Raw genomic sequence first — 22,271 nt, 5'->3', positions numbered from 1 at the left:
GAGACTTTATTTTGCTTTGTTTTAAATGAGCTATGTAGGGGGCTGGTATGGAGGCGGGGAGGGCACCGAGCCAAGGCAGCTCAGTACATGTTCCTGCTGTGCCCGCATCTCACAGTCCCCCGGGCGGCCCTTAATGAAGCTGCCTGAGTGCTGAGCGCATCCAGGTCTCAGCCTTCTCTCTCCACCTGCACTTGTCTTGCTGGGGAAGGAGGGGACTTTCCACTGCTCTGCCCTGTCACTCAGCCCCATCCCCTCTGTTCCCATAATGAGTCCCTGAATCAGCTACTAATTGTGTCCCAGGGTCTCAGGAGGGCTGAGATGGGGCTATGACAGGCTCAGTAAGAGTGGGATGAATCTTTCCAGGAAGAGGAGGGTGGCTCCCTATGTCATCAGACAGCGGACAGTGAGCTCCAGGCACTGGCAGCAAGGGTCCCCCAGGATCTACCCAAGGGGCACAGGATTCCCAATCTAAGTCCATTCTCTCCTGGTGGCCTGGGGAAGGTGGGAGGGCCAGGGAAGAGAAGGTACCAACCCCATAAATTAGCATCATAAATTAGCACCAGATCTGTGTATTCTCAGTGTACCTTTCCCCTCCATCTCCCATCCGGTCTGGGGCTTTTCTGCAGACCATGGCACATGCCAGCAGGGATCTCCATTGCCCTCCTGGGTAGGCCTGCCTTAGACAGACATGGCTGCCCCACTGAGCAGGATGTGCAGCCCTGGACCCCAAGACCCCGTGTGATCAGCAGGCATAACACTGACTCTGTTCCCGCTTTGGCCTGACTGACAGCACCATCTCCTTGCCTGAAGGAGGGCTGAGCCAAGGATGATCCCAGGACCTCACTTTGCTCTTGAACTCCACTCCATTTCTCCCCCACTGCAAAGGAAGCATTTGTAGTGTGCCCATTTTTCAGGTGCAAATTTATGTAGTTGAACGTTGCAAGCTGTTCACAGAGAAAGGGACACAGAAAACAACTATTCTAACAGTCTGCTGTGGCCCACTCTTCCCTGGCAGACCTGCTGGGCATTTGGCACCCAAGGGATCTAGTAGTTTCTGCAGCTTAGGGACTTGTCCCTGGAGGTGGAGCCTAGCCTGCCTGACACCCCCCCCCCACACACAAACACCTTTCCCACGGGACTATCTGCCTGAAAGATGTGGGCTCCAGACCCCTTCTAGCAAGAGGCCACTGTTCTCTGCACCAGTATAGTGCCAGGACTTGAGGCTGTGTGTCCAGTCACAGAGCTGAGCCTGGTGAGGAAGGACCAGAACCCAGGACTTTGTAGCCAAAGCCACACAAATCACAACAACACCAGGCAGTCCAGCCTGCACTGGGAGTGCATAGCCAACACAAGTGTCCATCCTCCAGCAGGGACACCTGGGTGGTGCTTGAGCAAAGATACCTGGGTCTCAGAGACTCCAAGAGCCACCCGTGCTCTGCCAATGGCTCAAGAACAGAGACTGTCTCTGTGCTGGAGTTGCCTTTGGTGCAGATTGAGTCTCAACCCGTTCCAGATCTTGAACTCCACATGGCTGCAACATGCAATCTTAAACATCCGGGCACTCGTACGATGAGTGCGTTCTGCCTCTGAGAAGCAGTATTAAAAAGCCACACGATGCTAATAGACATGTTTTAAACTGGCCACCCTGCCACTAGCAAAGATGCCGAAAGCTGAGAGCTTAAAACTGGAGCTGAGTGAAGGGCCCAGCCCCCGTGGCCAACCACAGCTTTCCTCCGCAGCTGAGGCTATTAATTCCGACTTTATATCCCACAGAGTGGCGGTGGAAGCTGGGCAAAACTGCACCACCTCAACTCTTTGTAATTCTCCCCAGCTCAAGTCCACGCAAATACATTCTAATGCAGAAAAGGGGTGGCAGGAGGTAGTCATTAGCATTTTGATGGGTTTTCCCAACACATGCAACCAGCGGGTTCTAAAATTCATAGCATGGAGATTAATCCTTCAAGTCACACTTCTCCCTCCCCAGCTTGCAACAGACGAGAACTTTTTACCCCTTCAAGGGCCTCCATTAAGAAAAAGAGAGCTCAGTCTAGAGGATCCTAAGAGAAGGGACAGGATCGATTTTCTAGATTGAATATGATCAGCCCTCCAAACACAATTAAATGGCAGAATCGGGGATGGGGGTGGTGAAAATTACTGTCATGCTTCCTGGGGGTTGGTGGTTTCTCTACTGGAAGGCAATGAGGCAGTGTTCAGAAAAGAGAGCCCCTACCTGTCCCTAACTGACAAAGTCACCCTCTTCACGTTAAGTGTCTCTCTACAGTTAATCACCCAGTGCCCACGTCTGGGACCCAAGGATCAAGAAGACACAAGGATCAACAAACCCCTGGGCTCCAGAAACTGTCCAATATAGGGAAATTGGTAATTGTTATAAAACACGATGGGTGACTACAGCAAGTCTGGCTGCCTGGGGACCCCAGCAGGAGGGCAGCAGATACCAGGAGAGACCATCAAGGGAACTGTTCATGAATAGCTGACAAACTTTGGGGGCCTTCTGGTCCTTCCTCAAAGTTGCTTTGGAAAATGCACGTGCTGTAGTGTGGAAGATGGGGTACACCGTGTTTTCTAGTGTATGATCAGAAAGGACCAATGATAGGGACTATTAAAGATCCAAGAGGTGGCCAAAGGCAGGAGAGGCAGAATTCCAGCGCTGTTTAGCAAGCCCACCCAGGGATCACTTGACTGTCAGGGGACTCTAAAGAAATGAACTTGGTGTGAAGTTACATATGAACTTGTAGATTGTTTTGCTCACAAAAAAGACCACCCCCAAGGTTATGTTTAATCACCCTGTATAGGGCACTAACCAGTTTTGTATCCAGTCCAGACACCTCATTTCCTCCCTCAGTGCCTGTGACCACCGCTCCTCTGGCTCTTTACAGAACTCACTCTACCATCCCATGGGCTCCTCTCACTAATGAGACTCATCAGCCTTGGACCCAGGTGCATCCTAGAGTCCTGGTTTTAATTTTCTCTCAATTACACTGACAATACATGCCCAATTATGTATACATGTATATGTACACATAGACACATATACATACACACAAACTGTCAAAGGACAAAATTTCAGCAAATGGAGTCGAAGATCTAATTGGCTTTCTCAGTGATTCATGCATGGGGCAGCAGACCCTCGTGAAGCAGAAGGACCCTTGCTGAGCTGAGCAGGGGTGGGGGAGTGTAATGAGTAAGAAAGGCTGAAGCAGCAGAAACAAGGAAGAAACGCAGGTTGGGCATTTTAACATACTTTCTTTGTCGGGATTAAAGCAGAGGGGGCTTCCTTAACACACCAGCTAAAGGTGGCCTGTTTGGGGTTTGGCTGTCATCTCTTCCTTGATTTCCCAGAAAGTCACATCTCACCCATAAACAGCTTAGATTTCAGTTTGGTGGTACAGAACCTCAGCGTGAGTGACTCCATCATTTTGGTTGACCTTATTGACACCTGGTGCAGGAGCTCAATTCAAAACAATAGCACATTTACAGGATGGATCCTTGCATTAGGGTCTCACCACCTGGCTATAAGAGAGGTAGCTTCTATCCCCATTCTGCAGGTAAGAAAGTGGGAGCACAAGCAGTCCAAGATCCCAGGTGTGAGCAGCAAGAACCACATCTGAACCCCAGACAGGTGGCCCCAGAGCCTGTCTCTCACCCAGCAGACACCCGCCCGCCTCCCAAGTGGAGAAGCAAGAAATAAACACATCTGCCAGGCTTCCAGGGTCGGGTTCACAGAAGACTATCCCCTGCCCCCTGCCCCCCGCCCCCAGAACTCAGAGCACACCAAAAGTCAAGTGCATGCACATCAGCCTGGAAGTGAATTCACGTGTGTCTCTCCCGCACGGTGGGCAGATCTCGGGTCTTCCCCATTCTTGCTCTTCTCATCACATGAAGTCAGAGGACACACACTAGACGACTGGCAAAAGTCTCGGGCACCTCTCTACCTACTCCAAGGCTTTGCCAGCCTCTGATTAATAGCTCAGGCCACTTTCTCTGCTCACGCTAAAGTCGTGGTTTATTACCTGCATCATAGCACAAGTGAATACTCCAGTGTGTCGGAAATGGTCCCGATGTAGGAACACCGCACCATGCCTCAACTCACTGTGTGGCCCTGGCCAAGTCGCCATGCCTCTCTGAAACTTGTCTTTAAAATGAAGGGGCTCTGACCCTCACCAATATCTTTCGAGCAGCAGTCTTTCTTTCTTTCACTGTTCCTCATCTTCACTGAGCTATTTTACACGTAGCAGGTGTGGCACTCCTGCAGGGACCTTGGCCTATTGCTTCTCACGAAAGCTCTTCGTGTGACAGGTCACTCCACTGGCTAAATCCAGGCGGAAATTAGGTTTGGAAGATAGAATGCCACGTGGTGTGAAAAACCAAATTGCAGAGGTGGGGGGCTACAAAAGGGGGAACGTGGAGCGTGGGGAGAGATACCTTTTTAAAATAGAGCTCTCGAGAACCACTCCATGTGCAGGTTCTCTCTGGTCATGTTTATTTATTTGTTTCGTTAAATATATTTTCTGAGGTCTGCAAACAACTGCAGAGTCAGACAAGATTATTTGGGTAAAGACTGTGTTTCAAAAACTTCCAGATAAAAAGCCCCAATTTCCTGGTTTTACCAATAAATACCCATCTGGCTTTTATTATAACTGTGGAGAAGACAGGAGAGGAGATAATTCAGAAATGTCGGTGGCTAAGTGTCTATTGGGAGATACGTTTCTAGGTGATTAGTTTAGATCAATGGCCCAAAGAAACAGAAAGTCAGCTGTCTTATAAAAAAAGGAGAATGACACCACTAATGAAAATGACTGAGACAGACCCTCCTGTTTCAGATTCCTGGGCGAGGTACAGCCCCTTCTGGGTGTCTGTGTCTTTAACTTGCCACCTAATGTCCTGTGGTTTTCATAAGGGTTTCCCAGGGGTTCCGCAGGGGAACCAAAGAGGAGGGAGAATTGGGGAGACGGCAGTAGTCCCCTATACCTACTTCAGTGGTAGAGTCCATTTTGACCAGTTTGGGGAAGTTGCAAGTGGAACTTTCTTTGAGTTCCATGACTACAAGTAAAAGTGACCACTGGACAGACATCCCATGACCTTTTCACAGTGGCATTTGGAATACTGAAGATGGTACTTTGGCTAAGAAACTCTGAGGTGCCCTGGTGGTCAAATAACTTTTGTGTAAAGGCATCATGATGACCCACGCACACGTCTCTGGGGTTGAATTCCCCAAACTCTGGGCTGGCGCTGTCTGAGCTGAGTAGCAAGTCCACATCCTCACACAAGCATTTGCCAGGATGAATCACAGAACCACAGTAAGCACTGACACACCAGAAGCACTTGTGTCCCCCCTCAGTCCTTATGGCCGCCTTTTGCAAAAGGAGAACCTGTGTATCAGAGAAGCTGGGTGAGCTGCCCAAGACCACACAGCTTCTGCCTGAAAGGTACTGCTCCAGAGAGACAGGACACTGCCTGGAAGAAATCTTGAGCACCAGTGGGGCCTTCTCACTCTACTACAATCCAAAATGGAGGAGGGACTGACCCAAGCAAACCCTTGTGCCACTGAGGACTGCAGGTTTGGTGGCCAAAAGCTGAAGAACGGGACCACTTAGGTGCAGCTGCAGCCCCACCTCTTACACACAAGGCTCAGGACTGTTCTTCAGCCTCCTGTACCTGACCATGGGAGGGAATGACAGCTACCTTTACCTGATCAGGCTGTTGCAGGATTCACCAGGGCAGTGCATGCCCAGCTGTAAGTTCTTGATAAAAAGGAGCTTTATTTGTGCCTAGAACTTGGTGGGGAGGAAGGGGACACACAGAAACGAAGCTGCTCAAGAAGAGGAGAAGAGCAGGCACTGGTGGCTCACGCCTGTAATCCCAGCTTCTTGGGAAGCTGAGATCGGGAGGATAAAGGTTCAAGGCCAGCACAAGCAAATAGTTTGGAGACATCCATCTCCAAACTAACCACAGCAAAATAGACTGGAGGTGTGGCTCAAATGGGAAAGTGCCTGCTTTTGTGAAGCCCTGAGTTCAAACCCCAGTCCCACTAAAAAAAGAAAGAAAGGAGGAAGAAGAATAGATACAAGGGACATGGGGCACTAAGTCAAGAGTGAATCACCACCCTGATCTTTCCATCTTCTCCTGACCTTGTGTTCATTTCTGGCTCAGGATCAAATGATGAGTCTTTAGTACCAGGAAGAGTCTAGAACACAACTCCAGGTTATCACACAATCTTCCTAATTGAGATCCAATCCCACAATCCCACTGGCACAATCTTGGAGTTGGAGATACAGAAGGAGCTTTATCTCGGCTCATCTTGCAGGGAACTGGTGAGCTCTCCACAAGGAAACTGATGGCTTCCTCTCTATTGAGAGGAAGGAAACCAAGACCCAGAGAGGCTGAGGGAATCAGCCCCTGTCACACAGCCTGAGAGCACGTGGGTAAAAGAGACAGAGCGAGAAACAGTTCTGAAGGAGAGTGAGAAGGGAAGTTTGCCCGTGTGCACATGAGCCGGTGCCACTGAGAGAACAAAAGCTTTTGAGGTACAAGAAAAACTTGAGGGGGGCTATTTGAGGTTCTGTTTGCACCTCAGTTGAGTATGAGAAGGTAAGTGTGAGCGAGATGACTGAGAACGATTGGGCAAGAGGGATGTGAGTGAGTGAGTGAGAGGAGATCCAAGTGCTAGAAGTGGGGTGGAGGGGGCAGCATTTGGGTCATTTTCAAATTCCCACAGTTGAATAAATCAAAACAGATTGTTCTGAGACAAAGAGGCCATTTCAAACCGCAGCCTTGCCGCCAAAGCCAGCCCAAGTGGGCCCGCTCGGTGCCTCCTCGTGACCAGTCATGAGAGCAATGTTCACCGCGCTAGGTAAACTGGCAATGCTTCCTCCTCACAGCAAGCCTAGGAGGCGGTGCCACGCGTGCCCATTTTCCAGATGAGGCTACCCAGGCTGAGGGGGAAAGTCACTTGGTCCCCACATCTCCCTGAGGAGACACAACTTCTGGGATAAAAAGGCCAGGCAGGCAGCAGAGATGCAGGCAGTGGGTGTCTCCCTGCAGCACTGTGTCCCTGAGAACTGTCCCCTCAAGGCAGGGCTGTTCCCGGCCACTGTGGGTGGGAAGGAGAAGGAAGACATTACAGAGCTGGCATGTCCTGAAGCCTCTGTCACAAGAGCAGAGCAGATGCTCACCTGCAGGGAGGGCCTGGCACCCGACCACAGAACAGGCTACTGGACACTGTGGTCACCTCACTTGGGCGCCACTCAGAGCAAAGCTCTGCCCTTGGGTGCAGCCGGGCCTGGGTGCACAGGGCTAGGCCAGGAAGGAGGGCACTGCCAGGTTCCAGAGCATGGGTTCCTGCCTCCCACCCCAACAGCAGCAAAGGGAAGGCCGTGATCAGTGGGTGCACCCCCATAATGGAGTCCCTGACCACAACAGGCAGGAGGGGAGCCCAGGTGGTCAAGTGTAGCATGCTGTGTATTTTCTAATTATAATCCTAATCCCAAAACCATCTTTTGAGGTGAGGGTTACTGTCCTGGTTTTACAAATGGGTAAACTGAGGCTCAAATACTAAATAACTCACCTAAAATATCAAGGTCAGGTAGAGTTGGGATTAAACCCCGGGATCATCAGGAGACCTTTGTCTTTTCTCTGACAGAGGTTGGGAGGCCTAGAGGAAGCATTTTGTCACAGGGTTCCCATTTCAAACCCCCAACCAACTCCCTGAGCCAAAACAGGAGAGAGGCAACGGGCCCTACCTGAAAGTTGGTGGCCACTGCCCCCCAACCACCTTTGCCACATCAGGGTCCATACTGCCAGACTGCCCAACTTGTCATGGAAAGCAGAACCCCAGAGTCCTACTATCCATCTCCCACTTTTCCCTCTGGCTAGAGTCTTCTGTGCTGTTAGCAGACTTTTAAATTGAAATGTAACAGAGAAAAGCATCTGGATCTGAAAAGCACAGTCACATGACATCACAACCCAAGGTTTCCCACCCAACCAGCCACCAGAACCAATGCACAGAGCCATACCCAGAAGCCCCTCATGCCTCCTCCAGGCAGCCCCCAGGCCTGCCCAAAGGCAATCACTGTTGGAACTTCTGCCATCATGTGCTCTATTTACAGGCTTTGAACTTTGTAGAGAGAGAATCAGGCTGTGCACACTCATTCATGCCTGGTGTCTTCTGCTCAACATCTGGGTGTCGGGTGACCCCATGCTGCCAGCAGCGGTGGGAGTTCGCTCATTGTCTTGGTTGCATAGTATTCCACTGTGTGACTCCATAGCTCCTTTACATTCTAGTACTGTCTATGGACAGCATTTACCTGCTATGAAAAATGAAGCCAAACTGTGTTTTTTTTGCAGGGCACATACTCACATTTCAGCTAGGTATGCACCAAAGAGCGGAACTGCAGGCTCCTGTGGCATGTGGGTACTGACCTGGAGATACATTTCCCACCAAGTTAGTGTCGGGTCAGTTTCATGTTTTAAACATTATCCATGGTAGACAAAACACCTGGGCAGCTAGATCTGGCCTATGAGCAACCAGTTTGATCCTTGGTTTCATTTTTGCCACTGGCCAGACAGACCATCTTCCTTTTGAGTTCACTGTGTGTCACAAATTAGCACAGTTCACTGAGGCAAATTCTAATATGCTACCCACACGAGGCCTAAACAAGCTGCCATGGCTGTGTGTCTCTGTCAGGTGAACTGTATTAAAATCACCTGAACAGACACTTCAATACACACGCACACCCAGCAACTCCAGGACACCCACCTGACCTGAGGAAGGAAGACATCCACACGTGACTGTTAGGAAATCCCGCCTCACCGAGAAATCTCACTTTAGGTCACACAGTTACAAAGCCAGACAGAGCATCCAGGTCCCCCAGCCCCTAAGCTCCACCCAGCACCTCCAAGGAGCTCTAAATCCATTCTGTCTGCTAGCATTCTACCCTACTCTAACCTGCCAGACATTAATAATTGATCTTGGCACTCACAGCCCTCCCACTCACACCGGGTTCAAGGAAGGCCCTACCAATCCAGCAGTGCTAGCATTTGAAATGAAAAGTATGCATCAGCTGGGTACCACCCTATCTAGCCGACTAGCTCCTTCTACTCTACTTTCTTCAGCAGTTCAGCCTTCTCAGACCCACGGTGATTATCAGAGGAAACAGAAAGAACCAAACCCAAGCCTGGCCCGCTCTCCAGCTTATTAGATCTGTTTCCCCACACAAACCTGCAAAGCTAGCTATGAAAATAATTTGGCTCTGGTTTGGTGTGTTTTCATTTATGTGACCCCCCAGCCAACTGAGTTTTTACTGAAGGCAAACGGTCCTAAGAGCGGACTAGAACCTTGCCCACAGTCACCTAGGCAGGTTGAAACTTGAACCTATGCCCTGCTTCCTAATCCAGGGTTTGGTCTCCCCACACATGCCATGGAGTTTCTCCCAACCAATTAGGGACTGCTGGAAAAGCCAGAAACATGACAGTAAGCTCACTCATCTCGAGCCAATTGCATCTGTTTCACTTCTTCCCTGCGAAGCAGTAAACAGTGGAGACAAAGCCAGGCTGGCTGCAGGCTGGGTCAGCACGCGGAGATGCAGCCCAGAGCAGACAGGCGTCCATCTCACGCTGATCTCTGGGCTACAACAATAAGATCCTCCCTAATGCAGATGAGATTGGTGATCTGATGTCACTGAAGTGACACAAGCCCAGGGAGGAGGCTGCTGGGGTGCTTCCAGCCGCCCCAGGCCTCTGCTGCCTCATGCTTCCTGTCTTTATTAACGTTTGCAGACAAACTCACCCTCATTTTGCTACAAATGAAAACCAAGCAATCTCATTTTCTCCCCTCCACCAGGCCACATGGCTCCTTCATGCCCTTTCCCCTCCTCATTCATGCTAGAAATGAAAGAAATTAAATATTTTAAAAACTAAAACTTCCCCAACATCTGCAAATCTGTCTTTGGGAATCCATTTTTAGCAAAATGTGCCCGAAACTGGGTCCTGGGATTGTATTACGATGGCATTTCCTCCCTTGGCAGTGACTCAGTCTCATCCTGCCTTTCCTTCCACAGAGTTGGACAGACAGAGCACTGCCTGCCTGTCCACGACCAGCAGGACTGAGACTTTGCAGACTTGGGGACTCTTCCTGCTGCCCCACCCCCAGCCCCAGGTGGATGAACAGGTGTGCTGGGGAAAAGCCCCAAGAGCAACTCAAAAATTTGTAACTCCTAGCTCAGGAGCAGAGTGTTCCCTGAGGCTGTTCCCCGGGGGCCCTGTCCTGCACTCAGCACACTTGTGCTCAGTGGCTTCCTCTGCCCAGCCATCTGCACTATTCCTATCTAGTTTTACAAGAAAGCAAAAGAAAATGCCAAGTCTTAGCCAGCTCAGGGTGCCTGGCAGGGTTGGGTCCCACCCACTATGGCCTCACCCCTGTGGCTCCACTCCTGCTCCACAAATCTCCTTCTGATTACCAGGGAAGGCTTGGCCTAATCCTGCAGCTCCTCATCCCATGAACACTGTCATTTTCTGTCTTCAAAGTCCTACTTATTTCTGGCACAATCCTGAGGTCACTCTAAGGCAGAGGTTTGGGCCTGGCAAGACCCACCACGCACACTTGTGCACCCAGGCACGCATCATCAGCTGAAGAGTTCTGTTTGGGGGGCAGGGGAGGAGGAGCCACTACTTCTTCTGATAGCCTTGTAACCAGCGAGAGAGAAGAATCCAGAAGTGAATGAGGCAGATGACCTATCAAGACCCATGACACCCTGTGTTCTAAGGCACCTCCAGTTATCAAGGGGACCAGGCAGCATCAGGAGAGTGCAGGCAGGGAAGAGCCAGGGAGTTGCTCCCAGGGGCCCCAGGCTGCTTGGCTGCTGATGAGGCCCTCAGCCAGGACTCCTGAGAAAGAGCCTCTAGCAACAGCAGAACTTGCAGGGAGGAAAGGATGGTGAGCTGGGTGCTGGAGGGACAGCTGTGTGTTAGTACCCAGCCCATGTCACACATACAGGGGGCAGGGACTCCTCCAGGTGACACCAAGTCTACAGAAGCACTCTGTGTCCTCAGGTGAGAGAGGGGCCCTGAAGACTGGAGACCACAGAGGTGCTTGGGATGAGGAGTGGGTGGGGAGTACTGCTTGAGTCAGGGACACAGTCAAAGATCTATGGTGGAGGGGTGTGTAAGGCCAGAGAAGTCTGTCATACACTGGTGGCTGGACAGTGACATAACCACCACAGCTCAAGTCTTTAGAAGAGTGCAATGCATGCAAGGGACTGAAGAAAGCCACTTCTGCCTCCAATAGGCATAGGCAGACATCCCCTCACCACAGAACAGGAATGGCCTTCTGTCTCCTCACCTCCCCCTCTACCTCTACAACCTCTGTGAGGGTCTCCATTCTGCAAAGTAGGGACAGTTCCCTCTCCAAAGGGTTCCTGGAGCATCAATGGAAATTCAGTGTATCTGGGCCCAGAGTGTTTGCGGGAAAGCTGCTGATTTTGCAGAAGGGAGGCAGGGAAGGCATCCCGTGCTGGGCACCAGGCTAGGAATTTTGATCCTTCTTTTCAGATGAGGAAACTGAGGCTTGGATGGGGTAAGTAACTTGCCAAAGGTCATGCAGCTGTGAGGGGTAGGGCCAGGCTGTGAACCCCATCTATGGGACTGGAATTTGCCTGATTTACTGTGTCCCCATTCAAATTCAGGAGGCCACTCCAGCTGCCTTTACTGCTTCCTTCCAGCAGTGTGCAGGTTCCAGTGTGAGGGTTCCTCACACTGCTCAAGACAACCACACACGAACTCACACATGCTTGATTTCACAGAATCATTGCTATTAGTACTATTTTTCCAAACAGATTCTACCAGTGAAGTTTTTCCAAACAGATTCTACCAGTGAAGTGCTTTTCTCTCTCTCTCTCTCTCTCTCTCTCTCTGACTCTCTCTCTCTCTCTCTTTCTCTTACATTCATCTCATCTCAAGCAGGTTTGAATAGACCTTTATGAGTGGTTGGGCTACTTAGAAACAAAAATTGCCCATTATTTAAATTCAATTACATAGCAACCACTGTTTAAAAAGAATATTTTTATTTGAGCTCATTGTGTAGCAAATCACCAGACACTTCTCTCTTCAAACTACTTTGAGAAGGGAAAATTATCAAATGAAAAGAGGAAATGCTATGCATATCAGCACAGCATTGAAAATCAAGCCCATGGCCTGTCTCCTCTCCCTCTTAATTTATTTAAACAACCCCCCACTTCCATCAACAACCATACCGTGCCTGGGCTTCCTGAGCGCTTTTCTCCTGGGGACATGAGGCTTCAGGATCATGTTCCCCTCTAGACACTCTGAGGGGAGACTCAGAGGCTCTGGAGTTGGAAGGAGACCCCCAGACTCAACAGCCCCCACTTCTCCAAGGTGGATGAGACATCAGAAGCTCAAAGGGCACACAAGAGTTTGTTAGGGCTGAACAGGATCGGGTCCCAGGCTTGGGGACTCTGGACTCCCAGTCTAGTGCTCTCTGTCACATTGGTTGAGGAATAGTGGGGGGCACAATTTGCAGTTTAAGTCTAGGCTGTTGTCCAGCTCCCTGATTCCATGATAATACCATATTCCAAGACCTTCTTGTCCTGCTGCCATCCCGTCCATCCTCCTAACCCCTCACCTATGCCTCTGAGCTGGGTTCTTAGCCCACCATGGATGGGTCTTTAGAAACAGAACGGGAAGGAGGCAAGGTCCCTGTCTCTCCTGGTCTTCTACTTGGGCTCAACCCCTTAGCAGCACCAAGTGACCAACTGACCTCCACCTTGGCTGAGCACCTCACTGACCACCATTTGCCTTGGCTTGGCAGCATGCTTTCCAACTGGTAGCCTCTGAAAATGAGAATATAACAAAAAGCCTTTAATCACTGACATTGCACTCTGGAAGAAGGTACGAAAAGCCCTTGGCCTTGATCTCAGGCTCCCCTTCACAATACTTCCCAAAGAGCCCTTCCTGATCCCACCTAGCCCAGGCCCCTGGACTCCAAGAGATAAAACGGTCAAGATGACATTCGTGGGGGCTGGGCAGGAGTGGGAAGAGGCTGGAGAGGGACAAGCAACCATGAGAGAAAGTCAGCCCTGGACCTGGCCACTCCTCAACAGGGAACCCCACAGGTTGTCAGTGTGGTGGATGTCAGGAAAAGGTTGTGTGTGGCAAAGCATCTTGGCCCTCAGGAGGGAAAGAGGGCACCATGGCAATTCATGCAGTAGAAAGCTGGCACCTATTACAAACAGGAGCCATGAGCAGCAAGTGAGCAAGGAAGCCAGACCCCAGTGTTCCACCCAGAACCCCTGGGGCCCCTGCCATGAGCACCTACTTCACTCTCTTGACCAGAAGGCAGCTGGAAGTTGACACCTCTAGGAAAGACCTCAGCCAGAGACATAGAAGTTGGTGACTCTGACCCAAGCTTCACTGCTGCCTGTCTGGATGACTGAGGTGTGACCCTGGAGTGTCCTCAGGGGTTCTGAGTCCCAGCTTCCCACAGTGGCCAACCTTCTTTCTCATATGTAAATAATTTGCACTCAAATCCCAGCTCAGGTCTGCTGTTGGAAACCCACAAGTAAAACAAGGCAGAGTGTGGGATTGATATAGAACCAAAGAGCAATGCAAGGTGCAGAGTGGCTCACAGAATGCACTTGGTGTACAAATCCTTGCCAGCGAACACAGAGAAAGTCAAGTGATATGTCAAACAGATCAAAAAGGTCATGGTGCCAGGCTGACTGGGCTTTGAACCCAGTAGTTGTATACAGAACCCTCCATGCCAAGCTGGCTCCTCTGCTTCCTTGAACCTGGATGAGGTTGTAAATCTGAGCACTCTAGCCACACGGATGGGCCCTCAAGCCCTCCCAGGCCCCTAATGTATAGTTTCTAGAGCTGAGCTACCTGCTAATCCCTCCCAGGGACCCTCCCCTACAGAGATGCCCAGACCCTGCCTGACTTTTCCAAGTGAAGTGAATTCTGGTGCTAATGGTAACAGCCCAGGACAAATATCAAGCAAGAACAATTCATCTGGACTTGTGAGGAGACAGCCAGCTCCCAACTATGGAAAGACAAGATAGAAGAATAGAAATGGTATCTTTCATTTAGTAATTTCAAACAATCGTCTCTAGAAAACATTCTCCCTCCAACTGGTCATAATTCCTATACGTTGATGTTTTCTGAGCTCAGACTGAACACCCAGCATTTCTGGGCCTGTGAGGAGGAAGTAGAGATGGGTAGCAGCAACTGGGAAGTGTTCAGGTGGTGACAAAGCATGCAATGACAGCGACATGGAAGTCCTTTGCTGCTTAGAACCAGCTAAGAGGTGCCCCACTTTACCGCTAAGAAAACTGAAGCGTATAGACCAGTAATCTACCAATCACTTGCTAGTTATGTTGTTGAACAACTTGAGCAAGTGACTTATCCTGTTTCTTAGCCTGTTTAAACTGGTCTCCTTGGTTGTAAAATAGGGCAAAAAAAACTATCCATCTGATTGATTTTGTTTTAGACAGGGTCTTGCTATGTAGCTCATCTGGCCTAGAACTTGGGATCCTCCTGACTCAGCTTCCCCAAGTGCTGGAATTACAAGTGTGTGCCACCATGTCTGGCTCTATTCAGCCGTCGGTTGAATCAGCTACTCCAAAAAGGTAAGATATATTGAAGTCCAACTTTTGGTAACTGTAATGTGACCTCATTTGGGAACAAGGTCTTTGCAGATGCAATCAAGTCAGGATAGGTCGTTAGCGTGGAGGACCTAATCCTGCTGACTAGTGTCATGTAAGGAGAGACAGCCACTGATGGCGCAGGAAGGTTGGTGATGCATTTACAAGCCAAGGGATAGCAAGGACTGCCAGAAACCAGAAGCCAGGAAGAGGCAGGGAGGATCTTCCCCTGTTGCTGTCAGAGAGACCATGGTCCTGCCCACATCTCACTTTAGAGTTTTGACCTCCAGAATGCGAGGAATGGATTGCCATGGCCCTGGGGAATACACTCAGTACACTGTACTCCAGCACCCTGCCCAAGGGTTTCAGGTGAGAGGGCTGCAGAAGCTGAGGTCTAGGGGCAGGAATGAGTGCCACACATTTGAGGGACCCCATGGTGCCTGAGTCCTGGGTGTAACTGGCCTCTGTGCCTATCCACACCTCTCAAAGGATCCAGGAGCCAGCACATCTCCCTGGCATCATGCTGGCAACTGTAGTGGAAGACCACTGTGCTCAGTGCCACAGGGACAAGCATTGGCTCTGCCCAGGAGGAAAACACTGTCTAAAGGAGCCCCCTCTTCCTACCTGCAGTCCTCCACTCTTGCATCCGGCCCACCCAGCTATTGTGCGTAGGGTCCTGACTGGGCATTTCTGTTTGGGCCATAAACATGCCTGATTCCCAAGGGCTAAAAACTAAAAAATGCAGTGAACTACTGAGCGATGAGCACTGGGCCTGCCCTGCTGGAAGGAACCCTAAATGTCAGACAGCAGGTGGGCGCGGGCTGCTCTCCGGAGGCTGAGCACACTTGGCCAGTCAGAGCACTCAGCAATCTGTCCCAGCAGGAGAGGCAGCAACATGGGGGTGGGGTGGGTGGCAGGGAGCCTCTCTCGGCAGCATCCCCAGCCCACCCCACATTGGTACTTAGCTCAGGATCCTTTTCCCATTCCAAACGGAAGCCAGGTTAGAGGCCAGCCGTGAGGCTGCTGGGATGGGAGCCAGTGCCTCTCATCCAACAGCTGGTGTCTGTTCCCCTTCTAGCCTCTCCTAGGGACTGTCCACTTGTCAGAGCAGCTCTCCCCCTCACTCAGGTGGAGGGCAGATATGCAACTTGTTGGCACCTGTGAAATGCCAGGCACTGGGTTCGATTTAAGACTTTCCAAGGCCCTGTCTATTCTGCAGAGGACATCAAGGCAGGCTCAGAGAGATGGGCAGGTGCTTAGGAAAGGAATCTGGATTTGAATCCAGGTGTGGCCACCTTACTGCCCCCAGAAAAATGGGCCAGAAAGGCTTCAAATCATAGCAGCTCCCATGGCTCTCACTGTGAATACCTAAAACTACAAATTCTCTCACTTCACACCTCTGCCCTTCTCTTGAAGCTTCTAGAGGATTCCTGGAACCTCCCCTCCCACCCCTACCTTACACCACACACATGGACCAGAAGGGCCACACCACTACGGAATGGGAGGAGGAGACAGGAGCAGAAGTAGGTCTGCAAGAACCTGGAAGAAGTTCTAGAAAGTTCCCCGAGCAGTAAGTTTCAGTAAGCCAAAGGAAGTTACAGAGTTCTGGGGCCTAGATCACTGGCCTGGCTTAGTGTCCTTACTGTATGCCTCTTGTGAGCCCCCGGGGGCTCACCTCCCTTCTGTGTGTTATAGGCACGATATGACCACCTGGGTATAATTCCCACATATGCAGTCTGTTATCTACAAGGAGCTGTGCCCATTGAGGATGAATAGGGAAGAGGCCTCATGTCTCAGGGACTGGTGACATACCAGGTCACCACAAGAAACCTTGAAAGCATCGTTCTGGTCTCCTCAAAGTGCTCCCCTGGGTAAACATAAATGCACATAGACTCGGCCCTTGCAGCTGGTTTGGGACCAGGTGACAGACCTGGCCAATGTTCTAGAGCTGATGTGATGGGTATCACCTCCAGGTAGAAGCAAGCAATGTTGATGTGGCTTTCCTGGCTCTCCATGCCACGTGCTTCCAAAGGTACAGTCACAAAGATGGCATCCACCTGGGTTCCTGAGCCCTGGGGTGGAGCACAAGGAGCGTGAGTGAAAGGAAGCTGCTGTGTTAAACCACTGAGGTTCGGGGCTTGTGCAGTGGCAGCTAGTGGCAGTCAGCCTGGCACTGTCATGGAGGCTATGCTTCTCATGTTGGCTAAAAAGGAATCAGAGCCCATGCTCGCAAACAAGATTTAAATCCAGGTCTGGGACGATGTGTGTGCCTCTCCCCATAACAAGCTTTTGCTGCTTCATAGGGTCACTTCCCTCTTGCATGTTGTCATGTCCCCAGAACCTCTCACCCTGCCCTGTCCCCCAAGATGGCTGAGCAATGGATGCAGGTAAAAGAGGGACTGGCAAAGGTGCCCTGAGCTAGACAATGATCAAAAGTGGGGAGGAGAGGCCTGGCCAAATCTTAGAGGGCTTTCCTGGGGCTTTGGGGCCCACGAAGTTTTGACAGAAGCCCAAATCGCTATTTGAGCTAAATCACAGTTTAGCAGACAGGACAGAGAACCAGGTCAACGCAGGATCAAATCCCAGTCCTGCTCCTGGTGGGCTCAGTTTTTTGAGCCCCGCTCTCTAATCTGTAAAGTGAGGATGATGTCTGAATCACACTTGTGAGTGGAGATAAGGATGAAGTGCTGTCCAGTTCATGTTCCGCAGAGAGCAATCCCAAAATGTCTGCCCTCAGACATTGCCAAGATGGCTCAGAGCAACAGCCTTCCCAGAGGGAGAAGAGGCAGAGGCTGCCACAGCCAGGACAGCCTTAGACTTCAGACCTGGCCCAGCCCACGTCCAAGGCCAGAGCACAAAGAAGGAATCAGAGCTGGCCAGGCTGAAACACAACACAGCAGAGCACCAGCCTTCATTTGAAGTTCAAAGTGTCTTTGATTCAGGAGAACTGGGAGCTGCTTATCAGCTTAAACTCACTACCTGCACCTGTGGTCTTTGCACTGGAGTGAGGGTAGGAGACAAAAGGAGGAAAGAATAGATACATACTGCTGATGGGATGTCATCCTGAATGCCAGGGGCCAGGATGTTGTTGGTACATCAAACTGTGGTTCCTGCCACAGGGATGGAGTTTCCATGAGACACAGAAAGGAAGAAAAGACCCTAAAAAACAACTTCTTCACCTATCTCTTCTACCCCAAAAGCAAATCTTGACACACATGCACACAATACCATGCCCCAGAATGTTGGAAAGGATCAAAGATGACCCTCTGATATTACTCTGTTATTTTACAATAACAGTGGTAGTTAAAATGATGAGCATTTATCATTTTAATGCTTAGTGTGTGCTAAGCACTGCACTAAGTGTTTTCTCATCGATGATTCCCAACAAGCTGACAGTCCCATTTTACAGATCAGGAAACTGAGGTTCCACAGGTGGAATGGTCTAAGATCACATAACTATTAAGTCAGATAGGCAGCACTGGAGCCCAGGCAGTCTAATCTCCATGTGATATTTCCTCTAAAGAACTAGGGATCCAGGCATCAGTGGCTCAAGACTACAAACCTAGCTACTCAGAAGGCAGAGATTAAGAGGATCACAGTTCAAAGCCAGCCCAGGCAAATAGTTCTAGAGACCCTATCTCAAAAATATCCAACACAAAAAGGACTGGTGGAGTCCTCAAGTGGTAGAGAGGAGCCTGTCTGGCAAGTGTGAGGCCCTGAGTTCAAACCCCAGGACCACAAAAAAAAAACTAGGAAACCTGAGGCTCAGAGAGGGTCAGCAACTCGGTGAAGGTCACCCAGCTACATCTGTAACACATTAAGGGCTAGAACACAATGTCCCTAACTCCTGGTTCTGCACCTTTTCACTTCATCCTGTTGCCTGCCCATGTGTGCACACCTGCCTGCGACCAGTGAACATGTTTCTGCTTATTTCCAAGTTGCTTAATTCACTAATTAACCCAGCAGTCTTGGGTGCAGACAAGGAGTAACAGCTGGATGGTAAAAAAACAAGTGCCCAATGAAATCCTTGTTTGCTAGCCACAAACACAAGGGCTCAGTTCTGCCTGCCTCTTTTTAAACGAGTTTTGTTATCTGCCCCACGCCATCAAATGGAGCACTGATGGGGGTCCAAGGTGCCAGCCTGGGCAGCAGGAGGAGCCCAGGCTGGCACATTTGCTAAGCGGCATGAAATTGTAGGATTGCCTGATCAGCAGGCGTCATCTGCTCTGTGGGACTAGTGCTGGTTTCCAAGCCACCTCCCCGTGCTGCGTCCCAGCCGAGCAGGAACAAATGTTTCTGGTTTCCCTTCTCTATGGTTGATGAGACAGGCCAGAAAAGCAGCCCTCTGGAAAGAGAGGGGACCCTCAAATGTGCGGTCCAGCCACAGACTTCGCCTCCTCCCAGGGAGGAGTGGGGTCGGACAGGCATCCAGAGAAAAGCAACAGCCTCCTTTACAGAGCGGGTAAGCGGGATCCAGATCGGAAGTGACTCACCCCAGGCCACGCTGATGATCTGAATGACCAGCTGTTTCCCCTCCACCTGGCCCCCTCCCACAATTCCCCATAATCCCTTGTTTCCATGAACCTCCAAACATCCAGAACCCCATCCTCCATCCCACTCCCAGACCATTAAAACTGTATTCAGTAACTTGGGCTGCTATTTGCTGGCTTATGTGAATACTTTTTAAAGGCAAGGGGTCTTTCCTAGAGTCAGCCAAGATGTCATATATTCATGTCCAAACTAACTTCTGCTTCTAGAAAATGGCCTAGCACCTGTGTTGATCAGCTGTCATTTTGGAGCTGGGGACACAGGAGGCAGGAAAACAGAGCACCCCAGGCTTGGACTTCTGCTGAATCAGAGTGTTTGCCTGGAAGTCACATGAGGCAGGAACTCAAACACTGGCAACCCTAAGGGGCCTGAATGCTCTCTTCAGTTTGGGACAGGTAGGTGTGGGTAGGGGGCAGAGAGAAGGAGCAGGGCACAGAGGCTTTGGTCATCTAGAAGTTCCAGGCTCACACCCATGCTCCAAGGTGGGGCTGTTCTCCCAGGCTTCCCTCCCTCCTCAGAAAAACAAGAGTCATTAAAAAGCAAAACCAAACAAAACACTCCTTTTGTTTTCTGGACCCCTGGAATATTTTAAAGACATATCCAGAGACACCAGCTTTCCCCCACCCTTTCCTCTTTCCTCTCCCAGGCCTATTCAAAATAGAAACCACGTTGATCTTGGTGACGGGGACTTTGTCCTCCAGCATTTTGTTTTGTGTCATTCAAGGAAAACATTTGGCACCTGCATTTAATGTAGGGTCCCATCTGTCTCCTAGGGACCACCCCATTTCCATCACCTGTGGTCATTCTGAGGACACAGGGGAGGAGGCTATCCCACGAGCACATATTGCTAGTGGGGCCACTAGGAGGCCAATGCACTGGCCTTTGATTTGCTCATTTGTTCTGTCTTGGGATTCAGGGAGGAGAGTGGGAATCAGAGAGAAAGATGAGGCAACAGTCCCTCCCCGGTCCCTTCAATGTCCAACACTCCTACACATGACCAAGATGACAATTACACAGCCACACTGACCCAACACACAGGGGCCTAGGGGAGACCAGAGTGACACAGAGCATGGTCCCACCAGTACTTGTGAAGTGACCAGACTAATGTGCCCTGGGGACTGAAGACACAGAGGGAGCCCATGGCGGGGGGGTCTTGTTACTTGCTGCTGAGGAATTTAATACTTTTGCCTGCACTTCCCCCCACCACCCCACCCTGTGTCCCCCTGTGCTCAGAAAGAGGATGCACAAGAGTGGATACACTGCAAGACTCTCATCCTGCCCACACCTAGAGATCTGGCTAGGTGTGGCTTTTTTACAGAAGGGTGTGTTCTACAGCCTGGGTACCAGTAACTTCCAGAAACCCCCCAAAGTTAGTGTTCCAACCCCTCACTAATTCGCTGTTTACATAAAGCTTCTCTCGTTTTTTATTTTTCTGGGAGTGCATTTTTTACTCAACCATCACCTTTGCCAACCCCCAAGAAAAAAAACCCACCTCCTGATGGCGGATCCTTCCAGCAATAACTGCGGCCCTCAGCCTCACACTGGGCTCTCCCCACAGTCCGCTGGGGCAGGGTGGGGTGCTCCTCCGGGGCAGACTCCGCGTGGATTGGGAGGGGCTAGGGTAGGATCTGTGATTCCTAGGTCGCTAATTTGGGGTGGTTGTCTGCGAAGGGCCAGCGAGCGGGCCGGGGAAGGGCGCCTCCTGGCGGGGACACTGACCTCAGTCCAGGCAGGACCCGAGCCCGCGCGCGCCCACAGAGCCCAATAACCCTCGCAACCGACTCCACCACACCCCCTATGAGCTGCCAGGCCCAGCTTCGGAACCGCCCAGCGCCCCGCGTTTTCCTTGCTTTCCCAAGCCGCACACTCGGAGGCAGAAACCCGGGCGCGGGAGGAAAGCGAGGCGCGCCCGCCCTGCCCCGCCGCCAGGGACCCAGAGGGCGGCGCGCGCTCAGCGCCCCTGCGGGGCCCAGCGATCGATCATCCCCGCCCGACCCCGGCTCTGAGTCCCTAGTCCCTACTGTCCTCCCAGAGGGTGGCGCGGGGCACGCACCCCTTCCCACCGAGTACAGCCATGGGCTAAACCCCAAATCTTGAAATCACACCTGCCACCCCGTGATCCCCTGAGCCCCTCACTGCCCCGCCGGGATCGCACGGCACGGATCGGTCGCTGCACCTGTCCTGGGCGAAGTCCGCGGCCCTGGGCGCGCTGGGGAAGGTTGGAGCGAGCGCGTCCCCCCCCCCGACCCGCCCCCGATGCTAGTTGGAGCAGAACTTGCCCGGCCCGGCCCGGGATCCCGGTCCCACCCGCTCCCCGTGCCGCACACTCTCCGGGGGAGCGCACGGATCTGCGGACCGGCCGCGGCGGCGGGGCGCACGGAGCGCACGGAGGGCACGGGGCGAGCCCTACCTTCCAGAGGCGGCCGGAGCCCGCGCCAACTCCGCCGGCGGCCACGGGGGGAAACTTTCCCCGGGCGGAGCGCGCTCGCAACTTGCTCGGCGCGGGCAGCAACTCCCGGCGGCGGCGATGTCCGGGGACGCGCGGCGCGATGCGGTGGCGCTCGCTCCGGGCCGGGGCCGGGGCGGGGTCCGGGGCCGGGGCCGGGGCTCGAGCGGCCTCGCGCGGTTCGGCTATGGATCTCTCGGCGCTGCGTCCGCCCGCAGCCTGGAGCCCCCGAGACGCCGGCGGCAGCTGCAGCCGCCCGCTCGCCCGCCGCCCGGCCCCACCTCCCCGCCACCTCCGTCCCGCCCTCCCCGCTCCCTCCGCCCCAAACCTCCTCCCCTCCCGCTCCAGTCGTCGCCGCGCCGCGGCCGTGGCGGCCGCCGGGAAGACGCGTCTCGTCGGTCCCCTTCCCCTCGCCCCCTCCTGGCCCCGGTCAGCAACCAGGCCCTGGGGCCACCCTCGGCCCATCTTCCGGGCCACCACCCGCCCCTGCTCCGCGCCGATCCTGGGCCCTCGTTTCGTCGGAATTGAGATCGGTTGGGGAGAATGGCACTCTGGATCCGGAGGGAAGTTTATTTGGGGAGAGGGGGAGACTTGCACGCTGCCCC

General features: G+C 52.0%; 1 protein-coding gene across 4 annotated transcripts in view; it reads right to left on the bottom strand.

Moving 5' to 3' along the window:
- The window catches only part of Tspan18 (tetraspanin 18), a 166,868-nt gene extending 145,080 nt beyond the window's left edge, over window positions 1–21,788 (bottom strand). For 3 of the 4 annotated variants that reach the window (XM_074044662.1, XM_074044660.1, XM_074044659.1), the window contains exon 1: window positions 21,631–21,788. The gene's annotated coding sequence lies outside the window, so the exon portion shown is untranslated. Of the gene's footprint in view, window positions 1–20,712; window positions 21,155–21,630 lie in introns of those variants that run through there. The other variant, XM_074044661.1, reaches the window with a different exon arrangement.
- Window positions 21,789–22,271: the final 483 nt, after the last annotated feature.

This window comes from Castor canadensis, chromosome 1 (genome assembly GCF_047511655.1).
Source record: "Castor canadensis chromosome 1, mCasCan1.hap1v2, whole genome shotgun sequence".
Taxonomy (NCBI): Eukaryota; Metazoa; Chordata; class Mammalia; order Rodentia; family Castoridae; genus Castor; species Castor canadensis.
The sequence above is the reverse complement of the archived record's forward strand: the minus strand, read 5'-3'. Positions and strand labels throughout refer to the sequence as shown.